The sequence below is a fragment of the Argiope bruennichi genome, chromosome X2, assembly GCF_947563725.1.
Source record: "Argiope bruennichi chromosome X2, qqArgBrue1.1, whole genome shotgun sequence".
Classification (NCBI taxonomy): Eukaryota; Metazoa; Arthropoda; class Arachnida; order Araneae; family Araneidae; genus Argiope; species Argiope bruennichi.
In genome coordinates this window covers 84,488,058-84,503,316 of record NC_079163.1, presented here as the reverse complement: position 1 = coordinate 84,503,316, position 15,259 = coordinate 84,488,058, and the positions used below count along the sequence as shown (strand labels likewise).

Genomic DNA, 15,259 nt, shown 5'->3' with positions numbered 1-15,259 from the left:
ATCTATAAATTGAGAATTCGCTTAAAAGTAAATAGTTTTTTTATTGAAACATCTAGATTCCATAGTACTGTGCATATACAAATAAATAACTGTTTCCTGTAAATTATATGCATTTATTTAATGAAAGAATACTTTAAATCTGAGAAATAAAATTTGTTTCACTACAAGAAAAATTTATTAGATTTTAGTAAAAACGTGCATATTTTAATTTCTGGCACAAAATATGATTTGTAAGTGATGCTTAGGTTTGGACAGTTACTTTTAAGGCTACATAAAAAAACCCAAGCATCGAGGATATTCCAATATCGGTAGATTCTTGAGATGTCAAGAACGGTGAAAAATTATGTCTATGAGCATGTAGCAAATTTGGTATTTTGGATTATAAAGTAAATTTAAAGTCATTGCACAGCTTCAGTATCGTAAAATCGTAAACCATCTCGTTGTGGCGTCCCTCTAAGGAATTGTTATAATACAAAATGAAAGTTACTGGTCTTTTGAATTTTGTAACTCCCATTTGCTAACAACATTAAAAATACAATAATTCATTGTGGAAAAAAATTCTTAATTTTACATAGTTATTTACATATTAAATTTAGTACAAAGCACTCTTTTCACTTATTTGAAAGCAAATTGTTCAAAATTCTTCAATTTAGACTCCTTTATTAAAGGAATAAAGTAGCAGTCGGTTTAAACCCCTTTATGTTTTTAAACTGTAAATACAGCATTTTTCCACACTTTATTAAATTCTAAATTCTTAAGTTATGGTAAAAGCATTTTATATTGTTGTATGACGTATGAAACTTGAGAAGCATATTTCATCCACCGGTGTCTATCTGTGAGTTATATATAATAAAATTTTCAACTTTTCATGAATGGATGGAGGAAAAAAAAACGTACGATCATTCTTAAATTCTGTTAAAAATGGAGGGACATAGGTTTTAATTTGAAAAGAAAAAACTATTTTTACACACATTTTTTAAAACAAATATCTAACAATTGTTTGAAAACGTATCAGTCCTGGAAGCAAAGATTTCAAAGGTGAAATATTAATTACAGTAGGATTAATTTAATTTTTAAAATTTTGTATCAAAAATTGAAAGAAATCTGCATTGCAAATAAAATAAAACATTAATCACTATAAACTGGTCTTACCATTATCTTTTATCTCTTCGAAAACTCCGACTGTAATTCGTAGAAAAATTGGATTTCAGTATGGTAGAAATTATCCTATGCATTATTCTGTTGTTTCTGAAGCTGAATGAAACATTCAAATTGTTTTCTATCAGCATACACTCAACGAATAACCATTTGAAAAGATGCTTCGCCTTATTTTAAGATGTGTGCTTCAGATTCGTGCTCATGGCAAAATTTGCACAACATTTACAAAGCACAATCTTTAACTTTATTGAAAAGAGTGAATCGCTGTTCCGTCTTGTTGAAACATCCGATTTGCCCTTCCTAATTTTAAGTTAAAAGGAATAAACTCAGATTACAGTATTTGAATATAATCTGTATGCTTCAGTCAAGCATTTATGAAGATCAGAGTATTTCTCTCTCCGAAATCAACTGCTAAAAACTCAATCAAACTTCCTTCTCCTATTCTTCGAATCAGTATTTCTCTTCATTCCTTAGATAAGGCTAATAGTATTGGCTACCATCTGCCTAAGTTTAATTCCTTCTCTTTGGCTTGGGGGTTTCTCCTTTGCTTATACATCGGTAGTTGTTGGAACCACGTTATTGTTTAGTACGCTCACATAGTTTTTCACTTTCATCTCATTTTCTGACGATATTTTCTTTTTATTCTTGAAATAATTTACCTACATCTTGGTTGATGATAAAGAAAGAAATGGTCTTATTCCTTGATATTAAATTGAATTCGAAATGTACGCTGTCACTACGTAACTTTATTTTAGGTGAATTCTTCAATGGTTAACGAACATTTTTCTTTGAATCCGAAATTCATTTCTTCCGATCACGATTAAACACTGTTACTTCATTTGATATTATTCTTTTCAGATAATATTGTTTCCATTTCTTTTTTTTCACACCCAGCAATTTTTTTCACGAGAGAAAAATACTATTTCTAGCACTCATATTATATTACAGGCTAATGTTGGTAATTCATGAATTAAATTACCAATTCAAAATATCTAATTGTGTTAAACTAATGTTATTTAAAAATACTTAGCACATAAATAATTTATCATCTGATTTAAATTTTTGAATAAGAAAACATATTGTTCTGAAGACAAGTGTAACATTTACACTTTCCGCAAAATTTGAAAGTTTAAGCTTTTGATTAATAGATAACGATTAAAATTTAACAAGAAATCTCAACAGAAAATGCATTGAATATCATAATCGATACAGAAATTACCTAAACACTTTGAATGCGATAATCTAACTCAGACCACAAAAAGATAGTCTTAAAAATGTAATATAGAAAGATGAAGTAATTACCTGCATGATTTGGAGATTAATTAAATTAATTTAATACAGTATTAAATTGTCAAATATTTCAAATAAATAAAATGTTTCCCTCAATTATCAAAAGAAAAAAAAACGAACATCTCTGTTTCTATATTTTTTTAAGACTGATGAATAATATTATAGTTACAAATATATTAAACTTTGTAATGGTCTATTAAGTAATCGATTTAAGATTACGGGTATCAAAATTAATAGCTGCATGAATATAAAAAAATGCAAGTTTTTATATTTTGGCTTTAAAAGTAATGTCCAGACTTAAAAAGCACCATCTAAACTGAGAAATAAAAATGTTATTTAACTCATAACTTTTCATCAGGCTGTATTTACTACGATGTTAAATATCCACACAAAAGGAGTTAAGAAGCTCTTAAATGTTGTAACTTCCCCATTAGGAATTTTGAAATGATCTGGAAATAGTTGCCTTTCAGCAAGAAAAGAGAGTATACGAAAAAAGCGAATAAACTGAGGTTAGGAGATGTAAAAAGCAACATTACTGAGATTTTATTATTTCATTAAAAATATCTTCTTCAGCTCAAAATCGATTACTTCATAGCTTAATTCTTTCCTAGTTTAACTTAACATGGCTTTCTTTGCAGTTAGAAAAAAGCATGTGTGAAAGAGGAGATAATTTTCAAATGCTACTTAAATAGAAAAAGTAAAAAAGATAGCTTTTGGATATTGAAAAGAAATTATCACAGCATTTGGAAACCACGCTTTCATATGAAGAACAAAATTTTCACAGTTACTTAAGTGTTAAACAGCAATTTCTTTTTTAAACATAATCTGTTATAATTAAATTATAATCAATTGATGATCAATCAATTTTTACAAGGAAACCTTTGTTCTTTTACTAATAAAGTTTGAAAAATAAATAAAAAGAATTAACTGCTCTTCATATATTGGGGATACTTTATGTTGCCTTCCTTCAGAAATTCTGAATTAATTTTCAAATTTATTTACATGATCAAATCTTTTAAACTTTTATAACAAATCATTAAGTTCTTTGACATTTATTTGAACATATCTATATTATTTAATCCTAATTTTACATTTTGTTAAGTCATTCACAAATTAATATTACTTAATTATATTATGTTATTACAATAATTTTAGGATTTATAATGTTATTTATTTAATATTCAACGTGATAAGAGATTTCTGACACATTCAGTTCCTCATTTGAACAAATTTAACTGGCTTATTGAAAATCTTGAAAACTTAGATTAGTGGCGATTTGAGAGCATATAAACCATTTCTGTAAATGAATTACAATAAATTGGTTTATTATAAGCATATTAATTATCTAAAATGTACTTCAAAATATATTTCTGAATCACGTTTAAGATTTTTAAGAGGTGATCGTAAGTAAATTGTTAAATTAAAAATCTGAAGTACAATTTCAAGTTATCAGTTCTTGAGAGATGTTCAACAAGGAAAACCTATCTCTTGAACCTAAAATGTACATTGTACCTTATATTCAGAACATCAAAATTAAATGCATGGTTTTCACTTTTTATGTTTGATTCTTTAACGCAGGAAATCAAATAATGTGTCTATAAAAAAGTGTAACATTAAATAACGGAGGAGTTAATAAAAATTTCATAAAAATGTGCAGTTTTTGATTTTAAATAAAAATGAATAAAAATAAAACTGCATTATATGAAAATAACTGACCAATATTCCATAAAACAGAGTTAAAAATAATCAATAATGTAAGACACAATTTAATTAATACATCAACAATACATTCACAGAAAGAAACAGTTAATATAAAGATCTAGACCAACATTTGTTTCTTCATCTATATTTAATAATAAGTGAAAAACATTGTTATAGAGATTAATATATATGAGAAGTAGAAATTGTAAGATAATTTTTAAAGTAAAGAAATTTAAAACAAATGACAATCTGAGTAAATTTGTATGTAAACGGTATACGGTTGATTCATTTACCCAGGAAAAATCTTTGTTCGAGATTAACTAGACAGTAAAATATTTTACTACGCTTTCTTATGAATATTTAGTTGACAATACAGAGTGGCCAAAAAGTCCATAAAAACTTTAGAAATTCATTAAACTCGAAAAAATAACCAAAATACAAAACGGTTTGCAAGTTTAGTATTGATAGGTCACGGGATTTTTTTAAGATAAGAAAATTCAAAAAACTGCCAACAGATGACGCTGGTGAGAACAATTTGGTTGGAAATATGCAAATGAGACAGGCGATTGTAAATACTTACGCTCTTGATTCAGAATTATAGTCTTGCCATGAACTTTTACCGTCGGCTACCGTAGAGAGAGAAGCATTTGCGGGATGGGCTCTCTGCAAAATTGAACAAGATCTTACCTGGGTCTTTAACATCTTGTGTACAGATGAAGCTTATTTTTCCCTCTATGGCGACGTTAAGTGCATATAACTGACGCATCTGAGCGAATTCAAATCTATGAGTGTACACTGAGAAACCATTGCATCCCCCCAAATCACACTGTGGTGTGGCTTTACAGGTTCCTTCATCATAGGAACCATCTTTGAAACACAGTAAATGGGTAGAAAACGGTGTCAGTAAATGCTCAACGTTATTTAACGTTCCTGCAAGAAATGGTTGTTCACTGTTTGTATGAAAAGATGTACCTTCTACTATTATGTTTATGCCATATGGAGCAACAAGTCACACTGCTATTCCAGTCAAGGAATTCCTAATACATACGTTCGGGGAAGAGAGAATCAATAGCAGAAATTGTAAACTTCCATGGTGGTCTTCTCAGTCTCCAAATCTGACGCCAGCAGACTTTTGGCTATAGGGAAATTTAAAATCCCGGATAAAATTTCGATCCCATCCATCTAATCTCTTGGAAATGATAAATGTAATTCGCCAGAGCTATCATGTATACAACCGGACATAATGCCGTTGCTGGATTTGTGACATGTCTGCAATGTGTTATCACCTGTGGTGGTGGACATGTGACACACATATTTCTATAAAAATTATTTGTTAAAAATATTTGTTATTTGCGTGTCATTTCTTTCACTTATGTGCGAACCACCACCTATCGGCTCTTTTTTGAATTATTTTTTATTATCTTAAAAAAAACCCTTGCCTTATCGATGCTAAATCTGCCAACCGTTTTTTATTTTAGTTATTTTTTCGGGTTTTATAAATATTAAAATTTTATGGACTTTTTGCCCACCCTGTATTTTAAATTTCATTTTTCTAATTAATCAAAAAGAAATGCAACAATATGTGAGGGAGATAAACTGGGATTTATTAGATTTATTATCTGCAGAATGACTATTTTATTATTATCGTGAAATCTAGAAATGTGCAAAACAGGAGAATTCTTATTCAATTTGCCTGTGTAAAATTAATTGATATAAGAACACAATTTCCTATTAATTTTCACAGTTTTCTTGCATAAAGTAGAAAAGTTGAATAAACATTAAAAAGTTTTTAAAACGTGATATTTCTCGGTTTGCTATATCATAGCTGGGGGTTTCAAAAATTTCTTTCATTTTTAATTACATGACGCCTTGCTAGGAGCTTCTCTTATAACTTGATGCTTTCAATACCAGTCGTAAAGCAAATAATTTTAATTCTCATAATATTCAAAAAATAACTCCATTTTTTTTACGGCTCACATAAGTTCTTAATATTTTTTACTTGAAGATTAATAGTTTCTTCAATGAAGAGGTCTATTGACAAGTCCGTAAGAAAAGAACCTGAAGGTTCTTGATCCTTAAGGAACCAATAATAGCACATTAAAACCGAAAGCAGTACCTGAGAATATATGAACCCTAATTCCTATAAACCATCCCATTACAAAGAAATGGATGATGAATTTTTAATGTGAAATTCCCTCTGCTTAGTATTTACAGGAAAGTTCCCCTTTCCCAACGTACTTCCAGATATTAAAAAATGGTTAAAATAATAATCTGTGGTTTTATTCTACGGTTGATATGGTTGGTTAACATCTATGGCTTCCTTTAAAACTAGTTTCAATAATTTAATTTGCTTACTATTATGTTTTACTTATTTTATAAATTTAATTAACTATTTAAATGGTTTTGTATAAGCTTTAAATCAAAGAACGCTCTCTTTATATCTTTACTCATGCAGCTAAAGGCACAGATAGACATATATAAAGTTAACGAATAATATAGTTATTTTTCAATTTATTTCACTTTATTATCCAATTAAATTTTATTGCTGAAACTACCTTCAATAAATTAACTAAACATATTTTTACAATTAAATTGCAAGTCATAATAGAAACGATATCGGTAATTGCGCCTTACTTATTAGAAACAAGGAGTTAAAGATGCTTGAAAAATCAGTGAATTCAAAAAGAAAAATCAAGTTTCTTCTCTTATAATAATACATTTAAGTAACTTTGATGTGAGTAAAAGTTAAAATACTTCATGCAGAAGCAACCAACGCCTTATGTGATGATGCAAGTTTAGCTTTAAAAAAGAAGAAAGCAGGGTATATTCTGATGGGATGACCTTGGGAATTCACCGCAGTTGAAAACTTTTAATGACTTTTTTTCTCTTGAATACATTTTGCCATCACGTCAGTTTGTTAAATAAAGTTTGTTGCACTTTTAAGTACAGGTGGGAAAAAAAAAGAAAAGAAAAGATAATTACTCTAGGATAACAACTCTTCTATTAACTTTCGAACTTCTATTTTCTTTGTTTGTCAGAATGGTTCAGTGAGTTTGTCGTTAAAAATTAAAGATTCTAAATATGTGTTTCCGAAACGAGATAATAAAAAAACAAACTTGCCCAGAATCAAGAGGCTCTAAATTAAAACATTTCTAAAAATAAAATTCAGGAAAACCCAATTCCTTAACTCAGTTTTTAAAAAATCATTGTTTTTCTAGCACTTTAATTTTACTTTTTTATATAAAAACTAATGGAGTTTGATAGTTAAATTTATAGAATCATATAGATAGTAGGACAAATGACTTTTCTTCAAAACTCTGTCTATAGAATGTAGCAAGAAATAATTTTCACATCATTTGTTTTGGCTGTTTTCATATATATCCAAAATGGACAGTGAAGTCTTCTAATTTTAAAATAGTAGATAACATTTTATTTTTAAAGCTAAGCTCTTATTTCGAAGCCAAAGTGCAAATACAATACAATTGACTTTGACCGGCACGATAAAGCAAATCAAAAAATTTGTCAACCGTTATTTTGATGCATTTTCTGTTTCAATAAAAAAGACAGATTACTTTTCTTTCAAGTCATTAAAACATACACAAAGTATAAAGTAAAGCCTTTGATGTTCTAAAAGTTAGTGTAGAAGAAGCTTTCAACTTATCTTCTTTTATTCTCTTTATACAGGTACAAGCACAAAATAAAGATTAAAAACATCTCTTTTACGTTTCCGAATAGACAATTTTTTCATTCTTTACGCCTTTTTTTATTGAGACACTTTGAATGTTTGTGCAAACTAATACAAGAAATGATGAAGATGAACAGTTTTATTTTAAAACTGTTTTTCAATATGAATGCGATATTTTTAGGTTTACACATGCATTAGTAGCCCGATGAAAACACATCGGACTTGATCATATTATTGTACATACGTTTCATTTACAAGAAAACGCAATAGCAAAAACAATGAATCGATTGTGCGTTCGTATGACAAAACTATTGAAATTGAATTCTTTTAATCAGTATTATGATAAAGAGTAATGTGCATGTGAATACCATAACTAAACGCTTTTTCCCAATCTTATTGCTAATTTCATCATATTAAACAAAAACAACAGAAGCCCTAACAATGGAGATGAAATGAGGGGAATAAAGATACCAAATGAAAAATGATAACCGACTATATAGAAAATGCAATGATCTTGAGTGATTTGGATTATACTTATACCTTAAGTGCCTCGGAAGTACGTTCCATATAGTTTTACGAAGGGAGTTTAACATGGAAGCGTAAGTGGAAAATACCATTTTTTTTTAAATTTTAAAGAAAGAAAGGTACTTAGTATTTTTATGAGCAAACAGAAATTGAGCAGTAATGAGTGGAAGTACTTAGTATTTTTATGAGCAAATAGAAATTGAGCAGTAATGAGTGGATGTACTTAGTATTTTTATGAGCAAATAGAAATTGAGCAGTAATGAGTGGATGTACTTAGTATTTTTGTGCGAAAATAGAAATTGAGCAGTAATGAATGGATGTACTTAGTACTTTTGTGAGCAAATAGAAATTGAACAGTAATGAGTGGATTGGAATTAGAATTTTACTGTTTCAGTTACCCAATAATTGTGCGGGGTCAATTTATTTCCAGTCAGATGACTGACTGGTCGTACTTTTAAGCATGTAGGGAGAGGAGGGAAGTGGACGCATGGTTGCCCCAAATACAGCGGATTTTTTGCCATCCATCTCAATGCTCGAATAAAATGTGATGACTCCTTCATTCAAACTTCCCTGGATACTATGGCAAGAAGGGGTGATTCGGTCTTGTGGTTAACCAATGTAATATATAAAGCTATATTCATAAAAATGAAATTGCTGCATTTTCATTGACAACTGCTGCAAAACGACTGTGAGTAAAGTAACGAGTGAACGCATACTCAAAAAATATGCTGTGTCTAATAAAGAAACACAGAAAAAGCGAGTATCCCAGGTGTTAGATTTATAAATTATAAAACAATGAAACATTTCTTGTGTAAATATTTTTCATTCAAAAAATTCAAAAGCACTATTTTTTAGTGCTGCATTATACAAAGACTAACAGAAAAATAGAAGATTTTGCAACATTAAAAATAACATATTTGTTTAAAACAGCAGGAAAAAAGACCACCCAAGACATGAGAAAAATATTGTTATTTCCTTTGATTACATTGCTTCTTGTAATATTTTGAATCTCGAACTGATACACAATTTTCTTTCCTTTTACAAAACGAACGAATGCTATATAAAATAAAATAAATAAGAAATGAATGAAGAATTCATTTTAATCTCTCCAATCATGATCCAGTTTTTTCTACTCATGTAATCAAAATAAGGGCAAACAATTTTTACAAAGTTGGTAATACTATGGAAAGGAATAACATAGATTGAAAGCGATTTATTTTGGAGACAAACTTCCAACAAACGGCCTGTGCATTTTAATATAATTTTTTTTCAAAGAAATGCTCTTTAGAAGCCTTTTTTAAATTTATCTGTTCCTCTGATACGACTTATACTTGATGCACTAGATCTGTTAATTCAGATAATTTCTAAACATTATTTTCTTAATCAAAAAAAATTGAGTAAAAGGATCTCTAAAGCATTTTTTTTATTGAAGAAATCCTAAGAAGCAAAAACTTTTCTTTAAAAATTTGTATTTTTGAAAATGGCGCATTTATTGTGTTTTTAGTAAAAAATGTTAAGGAAAAATTGAAAATTTTAATTATCAAAAATCATTTTAATAAGTAGTTTTATTTCTACGAATTCCATTAAAGAATATTGAAAATATCCCTATAATAGGAAGAAATGAAATTCATTATGCATTTCAGTATTGATGCGAAAACATTATGAAATGCAAGAACTTTTTTCTTCAATCTCTATGCATAACTTTGTATTTATCACAGGAGAAATAACATGCATTAATGAATCTCATAGGATTAAGAAAATAATTGGCAAAATTCTCTAGACAATTAATATAACCCATATTTTTCTCTAAATTATATAACAATATTTTCCTTCGAACTATTCATTATTAAATTAGATATGAAAAGGAAAATTTTATTAATTTTTATGCTAAATAGTTTATTTAAAAAGTTTCATTGGTTTAAAACATGATTATCCAAGTTTGAAATCCATTTAAATTTCTTCGATATAAAGCTCATGGGATTGTATTCAGAAATCTTTATCACTGTCGATGTTCAGAGGAAATAAACCATTATTTTTTAATTTTAAATTAAAATATTTATAAAATGCAGTATCTAAATCATAGTTTATTATAAAAAGTTTAATGAAACTTGCTTAAGTAAAACTGCATTACTAAAATTAAATTATCCTTTATATCACCAGGAACATTTTTTACATTTTAAACAAAGGTCAACTAAATTTTTCAATATAGTTTGCATTCAAATAGTATACACAGTACATAAAATAATTATATTTAGGCTATTTTAAATATTATTTACTTTCCTAGGATCGTTGTAAGACAAATATTCTGCTGAACTATGAAGTATCAAAAGGCGTTAATAAAATTTTAATGAAGTGAAAATAATTTTATTTATATATTTATTCATCATCAAAAATCAGTTTTGGGAATATATTCAAACAATTTCGTAGACATTCGCTTAATTTCATTTAATTATTGAAATGATTCAAAGCCGTTTTTCAATTAAATATTTATTACAGTCTGCACTTTTATGTGAAAGAATGGTTATCGATGAAAAGAATAGTTTTTACAGCTAAATATATCTGTTTTCAAGCTTCTGGAATATTGCATAACGATTAATGTTTTTCTCAGTTGAGAATATTTTAAGTCATTTTTCATTACTATTATATAAACGAAACAACATCGATTAATCCTAATTTCGAAAACAGTTTTAAAGTTGTTGAGTAGAAAGATTATATCAATTACGCAAATAAAAATGCTTTTTGTTTTCGGAAGTTAGATTAATTATTACATTTAAATTTTAGCTACAGTTGTTATAAGTCTGAAAGTCATCAATATTGAAAGCGAAAACAATGCTTTTTGAGGATGACTTTGATACACAAATCTAGTGAAAAGATGCCGACTCACTTGAAATTTAAGAACAAATTATCCACTTAACCACCATTCTTATGACTTTGGTGCAAAACTTTATTTCAGTGCCTTAGCACTTGGATTTATGAACTTGGCATGCTACTTCCTATATTGAAATAATGAAGGTAGTTAAGTTAAACGAACTTAATGTAGCCATTATTGTACACAGCGTCATTTAGAAGATAAAATATAGATTAAAGTGCGGCAAAATAATCAAGTCCTTCCTTCTACGGAGATTTCATACAAAGATCATATCAACACGTGGATCCGAGAACATATAGTCCTAAACTATTGCTTCGATTTAATTGGGGATATTTATATTAATTTGTTTAAATGAAATTGACGTACTAGACTTCAAAATGTTCTTCTTGGATATAATGTAACATACATGAGGTCTTATTTCAAGTGAGCAAATAATTACGAGATAATATACACCTGAGCCACTAAATATTTTCATTTGATTAAAAAATAGTTGTTTTGTAGTAAAAAAAACAACACCAAAGAATTATTTATCTACCATTATAAGCTAATGATTTCTGCACAAGATCACACATTGCAATGCTGAAGTACAGAATTCTGGGATGTCCTGAAGGCAAGGGAAGTGTCATAATCTGTAATCCGCAATCAGCATATCTGAGTGTCTCTAACAGGCATTAATTATGACCTGTTGCAATTAATCATGCCCTAAGCCATGTCATTATACTGACTAGTAGAATGACAACTAATGATATTAGAGAACGATGGTGCCAATTGAACGCGCGTTTCAAATTTCCCACAAAATCATTATATCAACTCTCATAATTTCATTCATTAAATGCAATTTTTTTAGAGTAATAAGACTAAGTTGTCTTAACATATGCAAATGGACCTAACTGATTTAAATCCTATTAATTACTGCGCTTGCAAAAATTCGCTATGGTGTTGCACAATAGATTGCTCTTAAATATAATAATATTAACCATTTAACCCGAACATCTGTTTTACAGAAGATAAAGTGTATCGCATTAATAATTCTAATTTACGACAGTAAAATTATTATCGTAAATGAATTAAAATGAGCGGACGAAATCAGTATGATACAATTTATAATTATTTTAATTATATTAATAATCATTTTAATTATATTAATAATTATTTTATTATATTATAAATATTATTATAATTAAATTATATTAAAAATTATATTATAAAATTATAATTATAAATACTATAATTTTAAATTATATAATATAATTATTATAATTATTAAAATTAAATTATATTATTAATAACTATTTAATTATATTATTTTATTATATTTAATTTATAATATATTTTGTGATATATGCGTTTTTCTTTATTTTGCTAATTTTTAAACATCAGTACAAAATATAAATAATGTATAGTTAATGGAAACATACTTGATTTTTACAAATATATTCGGATTAATTTTATTAAACTAAAAACTCATTTTTTAAGAATTCTGTTTACATTTCAATTTTTAATAATTTTCCTGGAATTTTTTAGGATGCACTGAGAAAACAATTTGCAGTTTGAAATAAATGAATTTGTTTTAAGAAACAGAGTTAAACTAAAAATATCATATAGTTTCGATTTCATAAAACATGTTTGAAAAATCATACATTAGGTAACTTGATGACAATATAATATCTAATGGCAATAATAATATGCTAAGTAATGCAGTAAATGCAGATTGCAGAGTTAAAACCGAATTGAGTGGTGGAAAATAAGTTCCGAAACCCATTATATTTTAACCAAAGCACGAAACTATTTCGTAATCTGAGAGAAAGAATGAAATTATTCATTTATCTCACTTAAAAAGAATAGAAATAATTTTAAAAATATAACTATAGAAATAAATGAAATAATAAATTCTTATAAATGAATAATAATAATTCTTCTGAATAAAAAAAGTATTTTTCCTAAATTGGAATAGTTACTGTAAGAACAAATGAAGCCATAGTAAAAGGATATTTTAGTATCACGGGAAATTCTCTCCTAACATCAGCTCAGAGCCTTAAAGGCTAAAAGAAAAAAAAATATTCACGTTCTTTTTCTAAGGCAAGAAATTATCCTTGTAACTAAAGCTCATGATTACCTTTTCAACATTCTTACATGAGATTGTCTATAATCAGAAACGATATTTTTTTCATATCCAATAACTTACACAAAATTTAATGATGATGAGAGTTTTCAATAGTTATAAATTCTCGTCTTACCAAGTTTTATTGCTCAACTTGCAACAAAGATGATAGTGTTACGAAATCTATTACCCATGAACTTAATAGAGTGCCTAAAATTTATGACAAGGTTGTTATATGTCTTAACGCATCATTTCCTTCGGCGCTGTTAAGAAGAATAAGGCGAATATTTAAGTTTTGTTTCGCTTATAAGTGGTCCCTGAAGTCTTAAAATCATCAATCAAAAAAGCACTCAATTTTAAATGAATCGATATTGACACTTAAATCTTCAATCTTTCTTTGCCTAGTGGCAAAATAATGAAAAAATAAGACTGCTAAATAATTGAAAGAATAAAAGTATGTACATGTATTTTTATGAACATATATAATGAAATGTTACAAATTATAAAAAAAAATTAATGCTATAAAATGTGGCTCAAAGTTTGGCAGAAATGCAGATTCTTTTGTACAACATAAGCTGTAAAATGTTAGAAATGGATAAAAATGGAAAAAGCAATGGAAAGGAATATTTTCATTCCATTTTACATGGAAATGGATAAAATGAATATATAATATTTTTTGCCTGGATATAAATTACTCCATGATTTATAAAATTTGTTGTCTAGGTGCGCTGCTTTGCAAGCAATTTTAAATTCAGCGAATACTAAATTTTTATTTTTAACTCAATAGGGTACGTGCGAGGCATTTTTAAAATTGCATTAGGTAATTTTAATTTACATTACGCTTTATCAATCATTACGTTTTGAAATATAATTACCATTGCTTTTAAACTTTTTTAATCTTATTTCAATCTTAATTCAATCACGTATACAGAAATGGGGCCAAAACGGATAAATAGCTACTTGAGTCTATTTGCTAGAGAATTAAGAAGAAAAAAAAATACACCAGATAAATCATTTGACACAGGTATAATGGAATACTAATGCTCAAGCATATCATCATATTTTCATGAGTAACATTAAAAGTTGAAAGCAGCATAGCAAATACAATGGGAATCAGGACGCAATATTAACTACAAATTTTTGGAGTATATAATGTAAGTATTCAAAGAACATGCAATCCGCAGTTATTACTTTGAGCGACTGTACATGCTTCATATGCTGCGATTTAAACAATTGTGTTGCTGTTCTATTTTAATTTTCTATTCGAATAAATCCATTAAAGAATATTTTTCTGTATGTCTGATCTGCCTTTTAAATTTGTCTTGATATTTTTGTTTTACTTATCGAAAATAAAAAAAATATTTTTGTGATTTATACCTATTTTATTCCTTTTACTAAAAATTCGAGTTGGTGCTTTAATGTTTCCAAAAGATGGGGAGAATAGTTTTAAAAAATGGCATATTATATATATATATATAGGTATATATATATCGCTAATAACATAATGCATTGAAGATATATTTAAGGAATGAATGTTATTTCCTAGGAATTTACACAATTAAGCAATCAATAAGAGTAAAAAGAATTGAGTTATTTGTAAAATAAATGTAAACTCGAATAAGATGACATATTTCTTTTTATTATCATTTTCGAGATATATGAAATAAAAGTTAAAATGTCATTTTAAGATCAAAATCTCTCATACAAATATATGATATATTCCATCCTTATTCATAAAATAAACTGTTATTTGTAAGTAAAGATTCAGAGATAAAAATATAAGGAAATTTAATTTTTGATCATTTATTTATATTAATAATATTCATTTTTTCTTTAAATTAGTAATAGTAATCTTTAAGGTGCTTGTGTTTAGTTTCATTATGGAATAACTCATATTTGTTTCATTTCAATATCTTCAAAATTTTATTTC

The 15,259-nt window shown here is 27.5% G+C and overlaps 1 protein-coding gene across 1 annotated transcript in view; it reads right to left on the bottom strand.

Annotated features, from left to right (window-relative positions):
• LOC129960505 (glycine receptor subunit alpha-3-like) overlaps nucleotides 1-15,259 on the bottom strand; it is a 158,635-nt gene that overhangs the window by 18,257 nt on the left and 125,119 nt on the right. The gene's annotated exons all lie outside the window — the stretch shown is intronic.